The sequence below is a fragment of the Tupaia chinensis genome, unplaced genomic scaffold (genome assembly GCF_000334495.1).
Source record: "Tupaia chinensis unplaced genomic scaffold, TupChi_1.0 Scaffold000251_1, whole genome shotgun sequence".
NCBI classification, from domain to species: Eukaryota; Metazoa; Chordata; class Mammalia; order Scandentia; family Tupaiidae; genus Tupaia; species Tupaia belangeri.
Window position 1 is genome coordinate 1054011 of NW_006159731.1, and position 16495 is coordinate 1070505.

Here is a 16495-nt window from a genome sequence, read left to right on the forward strand (position 1 = left end):
GGAAGCGCGGGTCCCTCTCTTAAGTCCATTTTTCTGAAACCCCATTGCAGTGTGGCCTGGGGCATTGTTACTCAAAATATGGCTCAATGGACCATTCTTTTGCTGTCTCTGACTAGTAAAGGCGTTAGTGTCAAAATATTGATCAACATACTACTTCCTTCACTGAGAATGTTTTGCTATTAAAAAAAGTCAGCTGAAATTAGTGCTCAATGACTTCAGTTTGTAGTGATGTAGTTTCGGTTATGTCTGGTTCAAGCTCCTTACCTTATCATTGCTTCAGGCCACACTGAGAGTAGCTAGATAAAGAACTGAGGGTCTTTAAAGGGTCATGAAGTCAATTTGGGCAATTATAATCTTTGTTTAAAAAATCTAACAGAATAGAAAAATATCAATGTATGAGTACTTAAAAAGAGTAAGCATTATTGTATAAAATTTTCATTTCAGTGTACTTATACAAAGACTTTTCCACGTGTACTGGGTCACAGTGTAAAAATATATTTCTAATTGAAGGTACTGGTCAGAAAAGTTTGAAAAGGACTCGTCTAGGGAAACATGAAAGTACAGCTGTTTTAATTTAAGGTGGGATTTGGTCTACGATTCCTAGCTCGTTTTCAGTTACGACAGCAGCAGATAATGCAAATGACCGATAGATACTCCTCAGTGTACCCTGAAGATTCCTGCAGACAGCTGTACACATTTGGTTCCTGCATCTCTTTGCCCAAGGGTGTTCTCTGGCTGAGACAGTGCCTCAGTCCTCATGAAAGGTAGGCCAGAAGTGCCCAGGAGCAAATGCCTTGAGTGACCTCCAGTGGGGATGGGAATTAGTGGGTAAAATTCTAGCATTCTCACCCCTTTAAAATAGTTTGCACTTCTAAAATATCACACATCGTTTTTAAAGAGGATCCTCAGTGAGACTGAATTCCTTCTGCCCACAGCAGTAATTGCTCATTAATGCCCCCACTCATTGGCTTCTTCCATCTCTGCCTCAGTTTCCCATTCTCTTGCAATGGGATCATCTTCCAAATTAACAAGTTCATTCAGATCTTTGCTTTTAAAAGAACTCAGATCAAGACAATTGGCTATTGTTACCATCTCATTATTATAAGAGTTGTCTTTTATGGATAATTTGTTAAGTGCCAGATAATATGCTAACCACTTTACAGAAGTGATCTCATACAATATTTACAAAACTGGGTGAGAAGAGGAAACTAGTTCAGATAAACTGAATGACTTATCCAAGATTCACATGCCAATCAACAGAGAAATCTTCCACTTGAATTCAGGTCGAAGGAAGCGCGGGTCCCTCTCTTAAGTCCATTTTTCTGAAACCCCATTGCAGTGTGGCCTGGGGCATTGTTACTCAAAATATGGCTCAATGGACCATTCTTTTGCTGTCTCTGACTAGTAAAGGCGTTAGTGTCAAAATATTGATCAACATACTACTTCCTTCACTGAGAATGTTTTGCTATTAAAAAAAGTCAGCTGAAATTAGTGCTCAATGACTTCAGTTTGTAGTGATGTAGTTTCGGTTATGTCTGGTTCAAGCTCCTTACCTTATCATTGCTTCAGGCCACACTGAGAGTAGCTAGATAAAGAACTGAGGGTCTTTAAAGGGTCATGAAGTCAATTTGGGCAATTATAATCTTTGTTTAAAAAATCTAACAGAATAGAAAAATATCAATGTATGAGTACTTAAAAAGAGTAAGCATTATTGTATAAAATTTTCATTTCAGTGTACTTATACAAAGACTTTTCCACGTGTACTGGGTCACAGTGTAAAAATATATTTCTAATTGAAGGTACTGGTCAGAAAAGTTTGAAAAGGACTCGTCTAGGGAAACATGAAAGTACAGCTGTTTTAATTTAAGGTGGGATTTGGTCTACGATTCCTAGCTCGTTTTCAGTTACGACAGCAGCAGATAATGCAAATGACCGATAGATACTCCTCAGTGTACCCTGAAGATTCCTGCAGACAGCTGTACACATTTGGTTCCTGCATCTCTTTGCCCAAGGGTGTTCTCTGGCTGAGACAGTGCCTCAGTCCTCATGAAAGGTAGGCCAGAAGTGCCCAGGAGCAAATGCCTTGAGTGACCTCCAGTGGGGATGGGAATTAGTGGGTAAAATTCTAGCATTCTCACCCCTTTAAAATAGTTTGCACTTCTAAAATATCACACATCGTTTTTAAAGAGGATCCTCAGTGAGACTGAATTCCTTCTGCCCACAGCAGTAATTGCTCATTAATGCCCCCACTCATTGGCTTCTTCCATCTCTGCCTCAGTTTCCCATTCTCTTGCAATGGGATCATCTTCCAAATTAACAAGTTCATTCAGATCTTTGCTTTTAAAAGAACTCAGATCAAGACAATTGGCTATTGTTACCATCTCATTATTATAAGAGTTGTCTTTTATGGATAATTTGTTAAGTGCCAGATAATATGCTAACCACTTTACAGAAGTGATCTCATACAATATTTACAAAACTGGGTGAGAAGAGGAAACTAGTTCAGATAAACTGAATGACTTATCCAAGATTCACATGCCAATCAACAGAGAAATCTTTCCACTTGAATTCAGGTCTTTTTTTTTTTTAACTTATTTTTTTAAGTTTTAGAGCATTTGCTCTTGGAGAGAGAGACACACAGAAGGCACACAGAGGGAAAGTGAGAAATCACCCCTGCAAGGAGAGGAGGGGCATGGCCACACCACAATTCCTTCTCCTTCATTCTCCTCCCAGGATTTTGGGCATGGATGCACAGGCACCTGGCATGATTTTTCAGCTGCCAGGTCTGGAACTCAAACTGAATACTGCCATGTGAGAATCCAGTGCCTTAACCACCATGCCACCTGCTGGCCCAGAACTCAGCTCTGTTTTATTCCAATCCCCACTGTGCTAGAACTGTGTTATATTTTTTCTTCCAATGTACATTTCCTGCTCCATTAAATTCTTGGCCATCTAACAATTTCTCCAAGTTAACCTTTCTTGTTTTCTGGACCAGTTCTCAGTGTGGGCCACTAGTTCTATCCATATCCTTTCCTCAGATGGCACTGTATGAGAGACATCAACTCCCACTTGTGTATTTCTTAGGTTTTTGGATCAGATAGTTTCTTCCTGGGTTTAAGCAACAGCAGTTACTGGCAGGGAGGAAGAATGAAGCTGGATGCTTCATCCTTTCTCTCTGTCTCTGCTGCATATCAGCTGTATCTTCTGCTCTACCGAGTCAGTTCCAACTTCCTCCAGTGGCTCTGGCTCTGGTCTCTAGAAATACTGCTTTCTTTTGTCTCTCCAACTTAGAGGTGGTAGCAACTTTTGCAAATCATTGGATTACCTCACAGTCTTCTGTTCAGCATCTCAGCTCTTTCATGACCTGTGTTGTCCCGGCCCCACAGGACAGTAAAACAGGTTTCCTGAGGGAAGGAGTGAGAGACGGGACAAACGGCGCACTATCACAGCACGGAGACGATGCAGTGTCTCTTCAGGGTCGTCTCTTTACTGCAGGCAGCACAGAGACGACACAGTGTTCAGGGTCATCTGGAACCGACATGGTGTCGCCACAGCTCAGGGTCGTCCGGAGACGACACGGCGTCACAGCTCAGGGTCGTCCGGAGACGACGCGGCGTCGCAGCTCAGGGTCATCTGGAGACGGCGTGGCGTTGCAGCTCAGGGTCGTCCGGAGACGGCGCGGTGTCACAGCTCAGGGTCGTCCAGAGATGGCGTGGTGTGGCAGTTCTTCAGGGTCTTCAGAGTTGTCTGGCGATTATGGGCCAGGGATCGTGCTTATATACACATTGGTGGGCCGTGATTGGTTGAATGAAGGATAGCAAAAGGTGGGTTATGATTGGTTGCTTTGTGGACCAATCATGAGGTGCCTGGATATGCAAATCTGAGGGATTCTAAGCTCACCGATTTGCTCTGGGAAGTGGCCAATCAGAGTGTGCTGTTGAAGGTGAGGTTTTTGAAGGGGAGCCAATTGTGGCCTTTGTACTTGTTTGCTCTCTGAGCCTAAGATGGCAATAGTAAGAGACTCATGAAAAATGACCTTGGCAGACTCACTGGTGCACAGCCTCCCACACTGTGTGACTAATTCAAGGATTAATTTTCTTTGTTTAATTCTTAGGATGGTTTCTGTTTTTCTAGTTGGTACTGGCTGATACACTTTCTAAGTCTTTATTTCATAAAGACTGGTGATGATTCCTCTGGATTCAACACACTTAATGCAGAAGCATGTCCTTGATAAACTGATATTAATCTCAGAATCATCCCCAAGATTCCTTGTCAGTATTTGTCTCTAATTAACAGGGTCTCTCTTTTCTTTTCAAAGAATTATTTTATTGAACTTTATTCATTAATTAATTAATTTATTTTAATTTGACCAGAGAGGGACAGAGTGAGAGAGAGAAAGTGAGAAAGCAAGCTACTGGGTCCGGGATTCAAGCTGCGGTTGGCCATGTGGGAATCTCGCACCCTTAATCACTATGCCACCTGCTGGCCTCCAGGGTCTCTTTCCTCTTTCTTTCTTTCTTTCTTTCTTTCTTTCTTTCTTTCTTTCTTTCTCTCTCTCTCTCTCTCTCTCTCTTTTTTTTTTTTTTTGTTGGAGTCTTATTTTCCAGCAGGTGAGTGTACCGTGTTCTAGGACGAAGTTGCTAGAAAACAGAGTCTGGGGCAAGGACTAAGTGATGACGTTGTATTTGGGAGGTGCAAAGCCATGGCTGCAAGAGTGAGAAAAAGAGAAGTTAAACTGGGGAAAATGGGAAGCAATACAAGTCAATGCATAAGCATAGTGGCCATCGTTTCATACCAAAGCCACAAGTGACAGTGGGTGGCTCAGCAGGTGCATCTGCTCCACTAGGTTGTGTATCTCAGGATAGGCTGTGTGAAGAAACAGTGCCTCCATGTCTTCCATCCAAGGAACTTAACTACCTGCATCCTACTCTCTCATATCCCCATCCATCACATTCGTCTCATTTCTCGCTTACACCATCTGACCCCTTTAGACAGTCAAGCAGAAAGCCAGATACCATGTTCCACAGACTGGTGTATCTTCTGAGAACTGAAGATGTGGAGGAAGTCAGATTCCAGCATTCTGCTGTCTGCACAGTACTTGTCATCCATGGTAAATGCTGAGAGTCTACAAGGCAGATTGGGTGGAAGGAACCTGAGGAGGCACATGTTATGAACTGAATTATGGTCTCCCTCCTTAATTCATATGTTGAAGTCCTAAGCCCTGGTATCTCAGAACGTGAGACAGCGTACTTAAAGATGCAAGCAAGTCAAAGTGAGGCATCAGTATGGGTTCTAATCCAGTCTGACTAGTGTCCTTAGGAAAAGGAAATTTGGACTCACACAGAGACACCAGGGGTGCACGTGTCCTGAGAAAAAGATCATGTGAAGAGGTAAGAAGAGGTTGGTCATCTGCAAGCCAACAAGAGAGGTCTTGGAGGAAATCCACTTCACCAGCACCTGGATCTTGGAATTCTAGCTCCAAAACTGTGAGAAAATACATTTCTGTTGTTTACAGCAGACAGTGTGTGGCGTTTTGTTACGGCAGCCCCAGCAAACTCATACAGCACCTAAGACACGGTAACCAGTTTCTGAGTTCTTTCTTACTAAGAGGTTCTCCCAAAGGAGAACTATCTTTTAAAGTTTTCACCATAGGATACATCTACTCACGTTAGAGAGAGAAGGAAACAGATCTGCTGGCCCCTAGGCTTGTTTTTATATAGTCTATTTTTTTTCTTTCATAATTGCCAGAGGTATATGCACTCACCAGAAAGAGAAAGAGAGAGAGAGAGAGAGAGAGAGAGAAAGAGAGAGAGAGAACCTCCCAATGGGGGCATGGCTTTGCTGCAATCCTTTTTCTATTTCTCCTTCCTGTTGGGATTTTGGGCACACATGCACACCTCCTTGGTGTGTTTTTCAAGCGGCTGGGGCCTGGATTTGAATGACGGTCAGCCATGTGGGACCTAGCTCCCTTAATCAGTAGGCTGTAGGGCTGGACCTTATAGAGCTCTGACATCATAATTTCGGGGAGAAATTCATCTAGTGGTGAGGAAGATTTACAAATATTAGAGTGTAATAATTTCAAAAGCGGTTATAGACCTCAATGAGTGAGGAGAGCTACTGTGTACTGCAGATTTGCAATGTGTTCCTTTTAGATCTTAGCACAGTGAGCTCAATATGGCCCTTCTTCTCCTAGATGGAAAGGTCAGGTAGAGGTAACGTATGTGACTATGGGAGGCAGTATGGGGTCTGTGTGGGCCAGGCAAAACTTGCAGCTATGGGTGAGTGGAGTCATTAGAAGGTACTCAGTCAAGTCCCTGAAAGAATGCTAAGAGTAAAATCCAAAACATGTCCCAGTGAGTAAGACAACTAAAGGGATTAATAAGTGAATGGTTATGCCTGTGTAATACCCTACCTAATGATGCATTAGGATGCATTGCCTATCATCGTTATTTTATACCTTGGCTAATTTCTCTCCAAGAATGTAACTGTAGTTGAACTAGATCCTGATTCATACATTCAATAAGTATTTGCCAAGAATTGTGCTGGGTCATGTATTGAGGAGGGATTGAAATAGACCTGGTCTCTGCTCCCTCAGCTTCCCATCTTTTTAAAATTAATTAATTAATTTAAAATTTTTCAATGCCAGAGGGTACCTACACTTGCCAGAGAGAGACAGAAACAGAGAGAATGTGTAGCCCCCAATAGGACTCGGTCAAGACCCAATCCCTTCTCCTCCATTTCTCCATCCTGTAGTGATTTTGGACATACATGCACAGGTACTCAACATGTTTTTCAAGCTGGCAGGGTCAGGATTTGAACTGCCTGGTCAGTCATGTGGGTTCTGGATCCCTTAACCGCTCGCTAGGCCATAAGACTAGCTCCTTAAATGTATTGTTGTTAAAATAAAATTGATCTGAGTCATATTCTTTCTTTCATTTAGCATATTTTTTTTTTACTGAAATGAGATTGTTTATTTCCATTTATAATTACCAAGATTTCACTTACATTCGATCTTTTTTGTTATTAATGGATTTTAACCAGGAAAACAATGTTGATACGAAGAAAAGAGCCTAGACTTTAAATTCAAGAAGACTTGGGTTTTAACTTAGATGTATCATTTTACAAGCTGAGTAAGTTCTAATTTTTCCAAGCATTAGTTTTCTTATCTGTAAAATGGAAACAATAACACCACTTTATGAGGTAGTTAGGAGAAACAAAATGATATGCATTGAATAGATACTCAATAAGTGCTTATAACATGGACTCAGATTTTCATTTCGTTTGTTCAAACTAAATAAAGAAAAACAAATTTAAATTGCATACTTTTGGTATTCCTAAAATATTTTACAATAATTTGAAAAGAAATCAAACTTAAAAACAAAGCTTTAGGAAAGTGCTTCATTGAAAATGGACGTATAGCCTCCCCAAAAGTTCAATACCGCCATTTTTCTTTCAGTATTGGTGTTTTTTTAGTAGAATGCCAAATGAAGAAATTGGTTTGTATTTACAGACCATGCTCTACCAAAAAACAAGCATGTCTTTAAACATCAGAATTACAGACAATGTAGCCAGATGTTCACACTATGAGAAGCCAACCAAGAGCGAGGAGATTCAAGTCTCCACCTCATGCTAAACCTAGAGTGTATTCATTGAGTGTAATGAAGAACCAAGTCACCAATATTCTTTCAGTTGCGCTTCCTTTCTCCAAGATAATTTATTCAGTCATTAAGGAAGTAGTTCTGCTAATACCTGCCTTGGAGGTGCTAATAATCCTTTATTGAAGGCAATCCCTTTCATCCTTGCCTGTGCGTTCCATCCTAAACTCAATCCTCCAAGCTGGTTGCCTCAGTGCTCTTGTGCAAAAATCCTTACATCGTTGAGTTAAACTTTTTCTATGTCCTTTTTTAGCTTCCATTCTAACACAGTACAACACACAACTACAAAATAATCATCAGTACTTATGCTTGTTTTGCTTAACTTTTTGGTTAATCTTAAAGAAGTGAACTCCCCCCCCCTTTAAAAAAATAATAGTAAGATAGAATAAGAACTCTTCATGGTATATATTTTGAATAGACATCGAAATAAAGGAACTATGATAAACTATCAGACAATATTCAATATATGTTGTGTTTTTCTATCATATGTATTTTTTAGTTAAAGGTTAAACATGGTATAAGGTATGGAGTATTCTGACTTTTGTTAAGATTTGCTGATATCACATACTGTATATCACATACCTTTACTGTGTAGTAAAGGTAGGGGGAGAGAGTACTTTTCATCAAATGACTTTCTTCTGTCTTGACCATTGTCAAAGATGCATTGCTCATTTACGAAAAAGTTTCTGGGACCAGCAGATGATGTGTTGGTTACATTGCTGGCCTCTCACATAGTCGACCATGGTTCAAGTCCCGGACCCAGCAGCATGAAACTCATGCTGGAAGTGTGTACGTGTGTGCCCAAAATACCAAGAAGAGAATGGAGGAGAAGGGATCGCTGGGTGACGATCTCTCCTGGGGGGTGATTTCTTGCTTTCTGTCTCTGTTCAGTGCACGTGCCCTATAGCAAAAAAACTCTTAAAAAAAAAAAACAAATAAAAATTTCTTTATTCACGATAGAGGGTATCTATGCACACACACGCTAGAGAAAAAGAGGAAGAAGACGAGTACCCACCACAGAGTCTGGCCATGCTGTGATCTCCTTCCTCCATCCTCCAGCCTTTTGGATTGGGCACACGTCTGTGTGCCTGGTGTGTTTCAGGCTGACTGGACTGGGGATTTGAAATAACAGTCATCATATGGGCTCTGGCCTCTTGAGCAGTGTATACTGCTAGACTGTGGAGCTGGCCCTTGATTTGCTCTTGAAGGAGCATCTGAAAGAGCAAAGTAAAGCATTATAAAGCCAGCATTGGTAGGAAACACTAAGCATCACTCAATTTTTTTCTTTAAAGACATATTTTTGCTATAGGGCACAATGCTCTTGTCAGAGAGACAGAGATAGAGAGACGGAAAATGAGAAATCAGCCCCTAGAGGAGATGACCATGCTGCAATCCCTTCTCCTCCATTATCTTCTTGTGATTTGGGGCACACATGCACACACGCCCAGCATGAGTTTTAAGACACTAGGTCTGGGACTTGGGTATCCAGGGACATAAGCATTACACCATCTGCTGGTCCCAACATCATTTAAATTTTTAAAAGTATTTTTAACTAGTCTCAATACTCATCTGCAGGCCATGATTTGAGGAAGAACCTGTCAGAGTTCAGAGACTTCCACATTTCAATGAACACTGGATTAAAACAAAAACAAAAACAAAAATAAAAACAAAAACACAAAACAAAGGTCAGCATGTGGTGTGGTGGTTAAGGCTGTGGACTCCCACATGGGCTATTGTGGTTCAAGTCCTTTCTCACTTTCTCTCTCTCTCATTCTTTCTCTGGTGAGTACGTGTTCCCTATAGAAAATTAAAAGATAAGAATGATAGTACATTAAATGACATACATAATTTTAAAAAAGGACACAGATAAAAATTCTTATATGATTCATCTTACAATATTTTCTCACTTACTATGAAAAATAAAATGATAGTCTAACTCCGGGACTATTTTTAGAGTACATACTTTTCATTATTGCTAAATACAAAAGAAAGGTTTGAATATAAACACAGTTAATAGAGTATTTCTGAATTTTCATTCATAAGTCTCTTTAATTTTCAAAGCAATACCAAAGTTTCATATACAAATGTACACATGTTATTTTAGTCTATGTGAGCTGTCATACACAAATACCACAGACCAGGTGATTAAACAACAGGTATTTATTTTCTCCCAATTCTGGAAGCTGAAAGTCCATGATCAAGGCAAGGGTGCTCTGATCCTGACAGGATGGGGAGATAGAGAAGGGATTGAGACATGACTACCTATTGGGGGTTGCTTTCTCTGTCTCTGCCAAGCATATGCACCCTCTGGCAACTTTAAAAACTAGCCTTTAAAGATGTTTCTTAAATTTAAAGCCCTTGAGTTGAGTAGGAGGAGGAAATTGATACAGAGTTGTAAATATGTAGGACAAGCAGATTCAAAGATCTAACATTCAACAGAAAGACTACTGTTAACAATAGTTTATTGTATTCATTTTTGCCAAATGAGATTACAGTTACTCTTACAATAGAGAAGAAAAAACCAATTAACTATGTCAAATGATGGATATGTTCATTTGTTCCACTATAGCAACTATTTTCTTCTATTTGTATCTTACAATGTCATGTTGTATACCTTAAATACACCAATAAAGTTATCTATATTAAAAAAATCACTCAGTAAAAAATAATAAAACCACTGAGTTGGAAGATTTAATTGGGTCTTTACAAAGATATGTTAGCCTGATGTATATCTTATTTTAAGGACTGCCCTGACTCATGAGTTAGATAGATGCTCATGTCTATGGACCAGACTCTGTTCCTTCTTGGAATGAACTGGTGAGACTTTCTAATTTTGATCTGTGTAAATTCATTTTCTCTCGCTTTCTTTGGTTATTATGAAGACTATCTCTTTTTGTTGACCATCTTTGTTTAGGCAAAGCTTATTACAATCAAGTAGCTTTCTAAGAAAGTAGTCATTCATTAGAAAACAATTATTTAGTGAGTATCACACAGAAGTGGATAAATCTAGAAAAGTACAAGCAGTTTGGCTGAATGCTGGGTTGAATTTTTGGCTTTGCAGTCTTATCCAGAACAATGTTGAGCAGTAATTTTAAGAGGATGTTCCAGCTCAGAGTTTGCAAACTGCAAGCTAACAGACTGACCATTGTTTACCGGACATGATTTTATATATATATATTGTGGTTCAAGTCCTTTCTCACTTTCTCTCTCTCTCATTCTTTCTCTGGTGAGTACGTGTTCCCTATAGAAAATTAAAAGATAAGAATGATAGTACATTAAATGACATACATAATTTTAAAAAAGGACACAGATAAAAATTCTTATATGATTCATCTTACAATATTTTCTCACTTACTATGAAAAATAAAATGATAGTCTAACTCCGGGACTATTTTTAGAGTACATACTTTTCATTATTGCTAAATACAAAAGAAAGGTTTGAATATAAACACAGTTAATAGAGTATTTCTGAATTTTCATTCATAAGTCTCTTTAATTTTCAAAGCAATACCAAAGTTTCATATACAAATGTACACATGTTATTTTAGTCTATGTGAGCTGTCATACACAAATACCACAGACCAGGTGATTAAACAACAGGTATTTATTTTCTCCCAATTCTGGAAGCTGAAAGTCCATGATCAAGGCAAGGGTGCTCTGATCCTGACAGGATGGGGAGATAGAGAAGGGATTGAGACATGACTACCTATTGGGGGTTGCTTTCTCTGTCTCTGCCAAGCATATGCACCCTCTGGCAACTTTAAAAACTAGCCTTTAAAGATGTTTCTTAAATTTAAAGCCCTTGAGTTGAGTAGGAGGAGGAAATTGATACAGAGTTGTAAATATGTAGGACAAGCAGATTCAAAGATCTAACATTCAACAGAAAGACTACTGTTAACAATAGTTTATTGTATTCATTTTTGCCAAATGAGATTACAGTTACTCTTACAATAGAGAAGAAAAAACCAATTAACTATGTCAAATGATGGATATGTTCATTTGTTCCACTATAGCAACTATTTTCTTCTATTTGTATCTTACAATGTCATGTTGTATACCTTAAATACACCAATAAAGTTATCTATATTAAAAAAATCACTCAGTAAAAAATAATAAAACCACTGAGTTGGAAGATTTAATTGGGTCTTTACAAAGATATGTTAGCCTGATGTATATCTTATTTTAAGGACTGCCCTGACTCATGAGTTAGATAGATGCTCATGTCTATGGACCAGACTCTGTTCCTTCTTGGAATGAACTGGTGAGACTTTCTAATTTTGATCTGTGTAAATTCATTTTCTCTCGCTTTCTTTGGTTATTATGAAGACTATCTCTTTTTGTTGACCATCTTTGTTTAGGCAAAGCTTATTACAATCAAGTAGCTTTCTAAGAAAGTAGTCATTCATTAGAAAACAATTATTTAGTGAGTATCACACAGAAGTGGATAAATCTAGAAAAGTACAAGCAGTTTGGCTGAATGCTGGGTTGAATTTTTGGCTTTGCAGTCTTATCCAGAACAATGTTGAGCAGTAATTTTAAGAGGATGTTCCAGCTCAGAGTTTGCAAACTGCAAGCTAACAGACTGACCATTGTTTACCGGACATGATTTTATATATATATATATATATATATATATATTTATTTATCTAAAACGTGTTTAGTTTTTAAAAATTAGTTGTCAAGTTTTAGAAAAAAAGGAGATTTCACTCAAAAGTGCAGTTTTCCAGCTGTTCTCATATTTATTTATATAAAAAGTGTTTAGTTTTTAAAAATTAGTTGTCAAGTTTTAGAAAAAAAGGAGATTTCACTCAAAAGTGCAGTTTTCCAGCTGTTCTCAGAAAATCTGAATGTCTGGAAGTTCTAGGCTTAGGCTTATTTGCTCACAAGGCAGGAGCCAGTTTACTGAAACCAAGTAGCAGAGCAAGCAGGACAGACTGACTGCTTTTGTCTACTGTGTCTGCTTTTCCCATTCATTATGACTGCCTGATCACTATAGGCATTTCACTGAGACATTAACTTTGGGTAGTTTATTTTTAGTATTTTCCTGTGGATTAGGTGGAATCTACAAAAAAAATATTGTGTTATTGTAGTCTTATTGAAAACTGCTTCATGTGCCCTCACCTTTCATGGATGGTTACTAAAAGAAAGTGTTGTAAAACTCCTTAGTTAATTCAGGTCCTGAGTATTTCCCTCTACATTTCTGTTACTATGCACCGCAGGCAAGACATTTCTCTTAAAGTGTCCTGAAAAGCTTTGTTTCCACTGAAGCATTTGTGTGTTTCTCCTCCAAGGCAGTGAGAATCCAGCAACCTATTGTAGATTATTTTATTCCATTTCTTTCCTTCCTTCCTTTTTCTTTCCTGGCTTCCTTCCCTCCCTCTTCCTTTTTCCTACTTTCCTTCTTTTTCTTTACTTCTCTCTCTCCCTTCCTTTTTTCCCTTTCTTTTCTTCTTTGCTTCCTTCCTTCTTTCTCTCACATTCTCTGCTTAAAAGCTCTAAACTAAATTAATGGTTTTCCACTCACGTATTGTGTGTTCCACCTCCTAACCTGAATACTCTTGTTCCTACTTCTTCTCTGGTGTTAACCTCATGGTCCAGTTAGTTTTTATTAGTCTTCAGGTTTTTTAATATTTACATCTTCCTCTTTTATTGTATATATTTACTGTAGCCATCTCAAATCACACATTCATGTAATTTTTTCTTGATTTATTTGATTTCTAAAGATGAGTGGCAAGTCTATTACATTTTGTTTCTCCTTAGAGGGTTACCATAGTTTCAGTTTTGTGTTTCCCTTGTTCTTGTCCCTACCTAACCACCTACAGGAATAAGTTATATGGTAGTGTTTGGGGACATGAAGACTTCCCTGGTATTCTTTTGGTGCTTAGAATCCAGAGTAGGACTTACTCTGTGTAATACCACCTGTTGTGTAGTAACAGGGTAACAATAGCAGTAAAAAGTATTTTTATTTCAACTCTCTGAAACATATTTGACTATACTGTATGTGTTCTGTAAGACTGGGTGGTAAACTTCTCCTCTAGTGATCAGAAGGAGAAAAGTAGCTTTATCTCCTTAAACTGCTAGTTAATTTGGGACCAGTAGTTGGTATAATGGCTATGTCGCTGTACTCCTATGTAGTTGACTGTGGTTCGAGTCCCGGACCTGGTGGCTTAAACTCACGCCAGGGCATGCGTGCCTGGAGGAGAAGAGAAGGGACTGCAGTGTGGCCATCGCCCCTGAGGAGTGATTTCTTGCTTTCTGTCTCTCTGTCTTTCTGATGAGCGCACACGCTCTATAGCAAAAACCTCTCAAAACAAAACAACAACAAAAAACCCCTGCTAGTTAATTTACTTTATCTTTCTATAAACCCTTACTTAATACCATGGACACAGATGCCCCAAAGTATGTTCTATGATGTGAAGTGCATAAGCAATTAAAATGACAAATGGTTATACACAATCTTTACGATTAATAAAGAGAAAATCTGCAGAAAGTCTACTGAACACATGCAAGTGCCGAGTCTGTATATTTCTCAGACATGACCAAACATAATCTCAGGCCACATTTATAGTTTGGATTAGCTAAATTTGCTACACAGAAAATGTTTTTCCTAGTGTAAAATATGAGACATGCTGTTGGAGACGTTTTTTTCCCAGCTGAGGTCCTGGTTCAATCTGCGGTGATTCAGACAGTGTACTGTTTAATGACTGTCCACAGGGCATACTCACTACCCCATTTCTAAAGATAATCACTCGCACTTAATTTCAAGGTTTTTTTTTTTTACTTTGAAAATCGTGAATGTCTCATTGAGGACAGTACATATAGTGCGTGCCAAGCCTCTGGTTTCAAAGTTCAGCTGTTTTTGAGTTATTTGACTGGACAAAAGGTCGCAAGGTAACTTTCACAGTAGGGAAAAAAAAAAGAGTAATTTTCCATGTCTTTATGATGTTTTTAAATAGTTCCAAAAGATTTTCCCTAAAATTTCCATAAATAACCTTTACTAGTAGTGTAGGCTTGATTTTGAGATGTACTGACAAAGAAAAAAATAATAAAAACAATCTCCTTCCCTCCATAATTCCTGTCTCCAGTGTTATCCTCAGGGGACCCTAACTTAAAATCCAGACCTTCAACTTGGGAATTCAGGGCTAACATCCACAACTTTCATGTTTGGACAGTAAATCTGGGAAGTTTTAGCTTCTAAGAGGCTTACCAACCTGTGAGATTACAACATACACAACACCTCTATCATTTTATATTGCATACGTTTTGGCAAACAACTGGGAGAGGAAAGCTGTTATCTGAGTTCAATCTCCCCAAATCCCTGCAGGTCCTTGCCATAGGTTCCTGATTGTGTTTGTATCTCATTTATCCATGTACTTTACAGCAGACTTTTTCATACATATGATTATTTTTGGCCTCCCATCTTACAACAACATTTGGGGATGGAGAATCGGCGCTTGGGAATCACACTGAGGGTGTATGCATGAGTGTCCCAAATTCCGGGGAGACAAGAACAGAAGGATTGGCGTGGCCATCTCCCCTGGGAGTTGTCTCCCGCCCCCACCCCCAGCACCCACACCCTATAGCAAAACAAACAAAAACACAAGTTGCTCTTTGTGGATGTGGAGTGGCCAGAGGTTAGATTCAGATGCCCTGATGAAGAGCAAATGGGCATAAGGCATGTGTAGGAGCAAACATTGTCTTCCCCCTTCCATCCTCCACTTGCACACAGGACTAGCATCCTTTTATTTTATTTTATTTTATTTTTGGAGAGGTTTTCGCTATAGGGTATGTGTGCTCGCCAGACAGACAGAGAGAGACATAGAGACAGAAAGCAGGAAATCACCCCCCAGGGGAGATGGTCACGCCGCAATCCCGTCTCCATTCTCCTCTCGGGATCTTGGGCACACACGCACACGTGCCCGGCGTGAGTTTTAAGCCACGGGCTCCGGGAAGTGAACCGCGGTCGACTACGTGGGAGTCCAGCGACATAGCCATTACGCTAACTGCTGGTTCCCAGGACTAGCATCCTTTTATGACTCTAAGCAAATGTCTGGCCTTTTGGGGAGGGAGGTGGGAAGTACAGTTTCTGAGATTCAGTTCCCAGTCTTGGATGTACTGTACTTTCCCTGTCCTTCAACAGATCTAGCAAGTGTGTACCACTGGGTCATCCCCTAGACGATTTGGTGATTAATAATCCTTAGGACTAATTTTTTCCGTAAGTGCAGTTTCTATTTTATGAGCGTCTTCTTTGAACTGGGCAAATATGTTCACCATCATTTTCCTGCCCTGTCAATCTTTGCCTTTTCTTCTGTACTGTCACTACCTTCCAGAGCCTGCTTGGCAAATGTCTTCTTCCACCTTCGCGGCCAGTGCATGTCGGTCTGCGCCCCCCCTCCCCCACCTCCCCCCATTCTTGCAGGTCTCTCCCAGAAAACTCCAAAGTGCATGGTCGCTGTCCTTTCATTCTGAACTGACCCTGACGTCCATCAGCCACTTCTCTCATTTTCCATCAGTCAGTTCCATTGATCGCCTGCTCTTCTTACTTAGGGAAGTCCATCGAGTTGTCCCTCCAAGACTCCCGCCGCCGCCCCGACGCTCTACCGCACCAAAGTGTCCGCGGGTCAGTCCTCAGCCAGCTCCGTTGACTCTTAGGTTCCGAATGGGTGGACATGGCTCTGTCCCGCTTTGGTCCCCCGCCTGCCTCCAATTCGGCAGGAACTTTACTCCAGCCGAGAGAAGGACGGGTGAGCGCGGGTGCAGGTCTGACCCGCGACAGGCGAGCGCGCGCACGGGGCGCGGCGAGGGGCGCCGGGCTGGGTGGGCGTGCGGCCGGCCGGGGG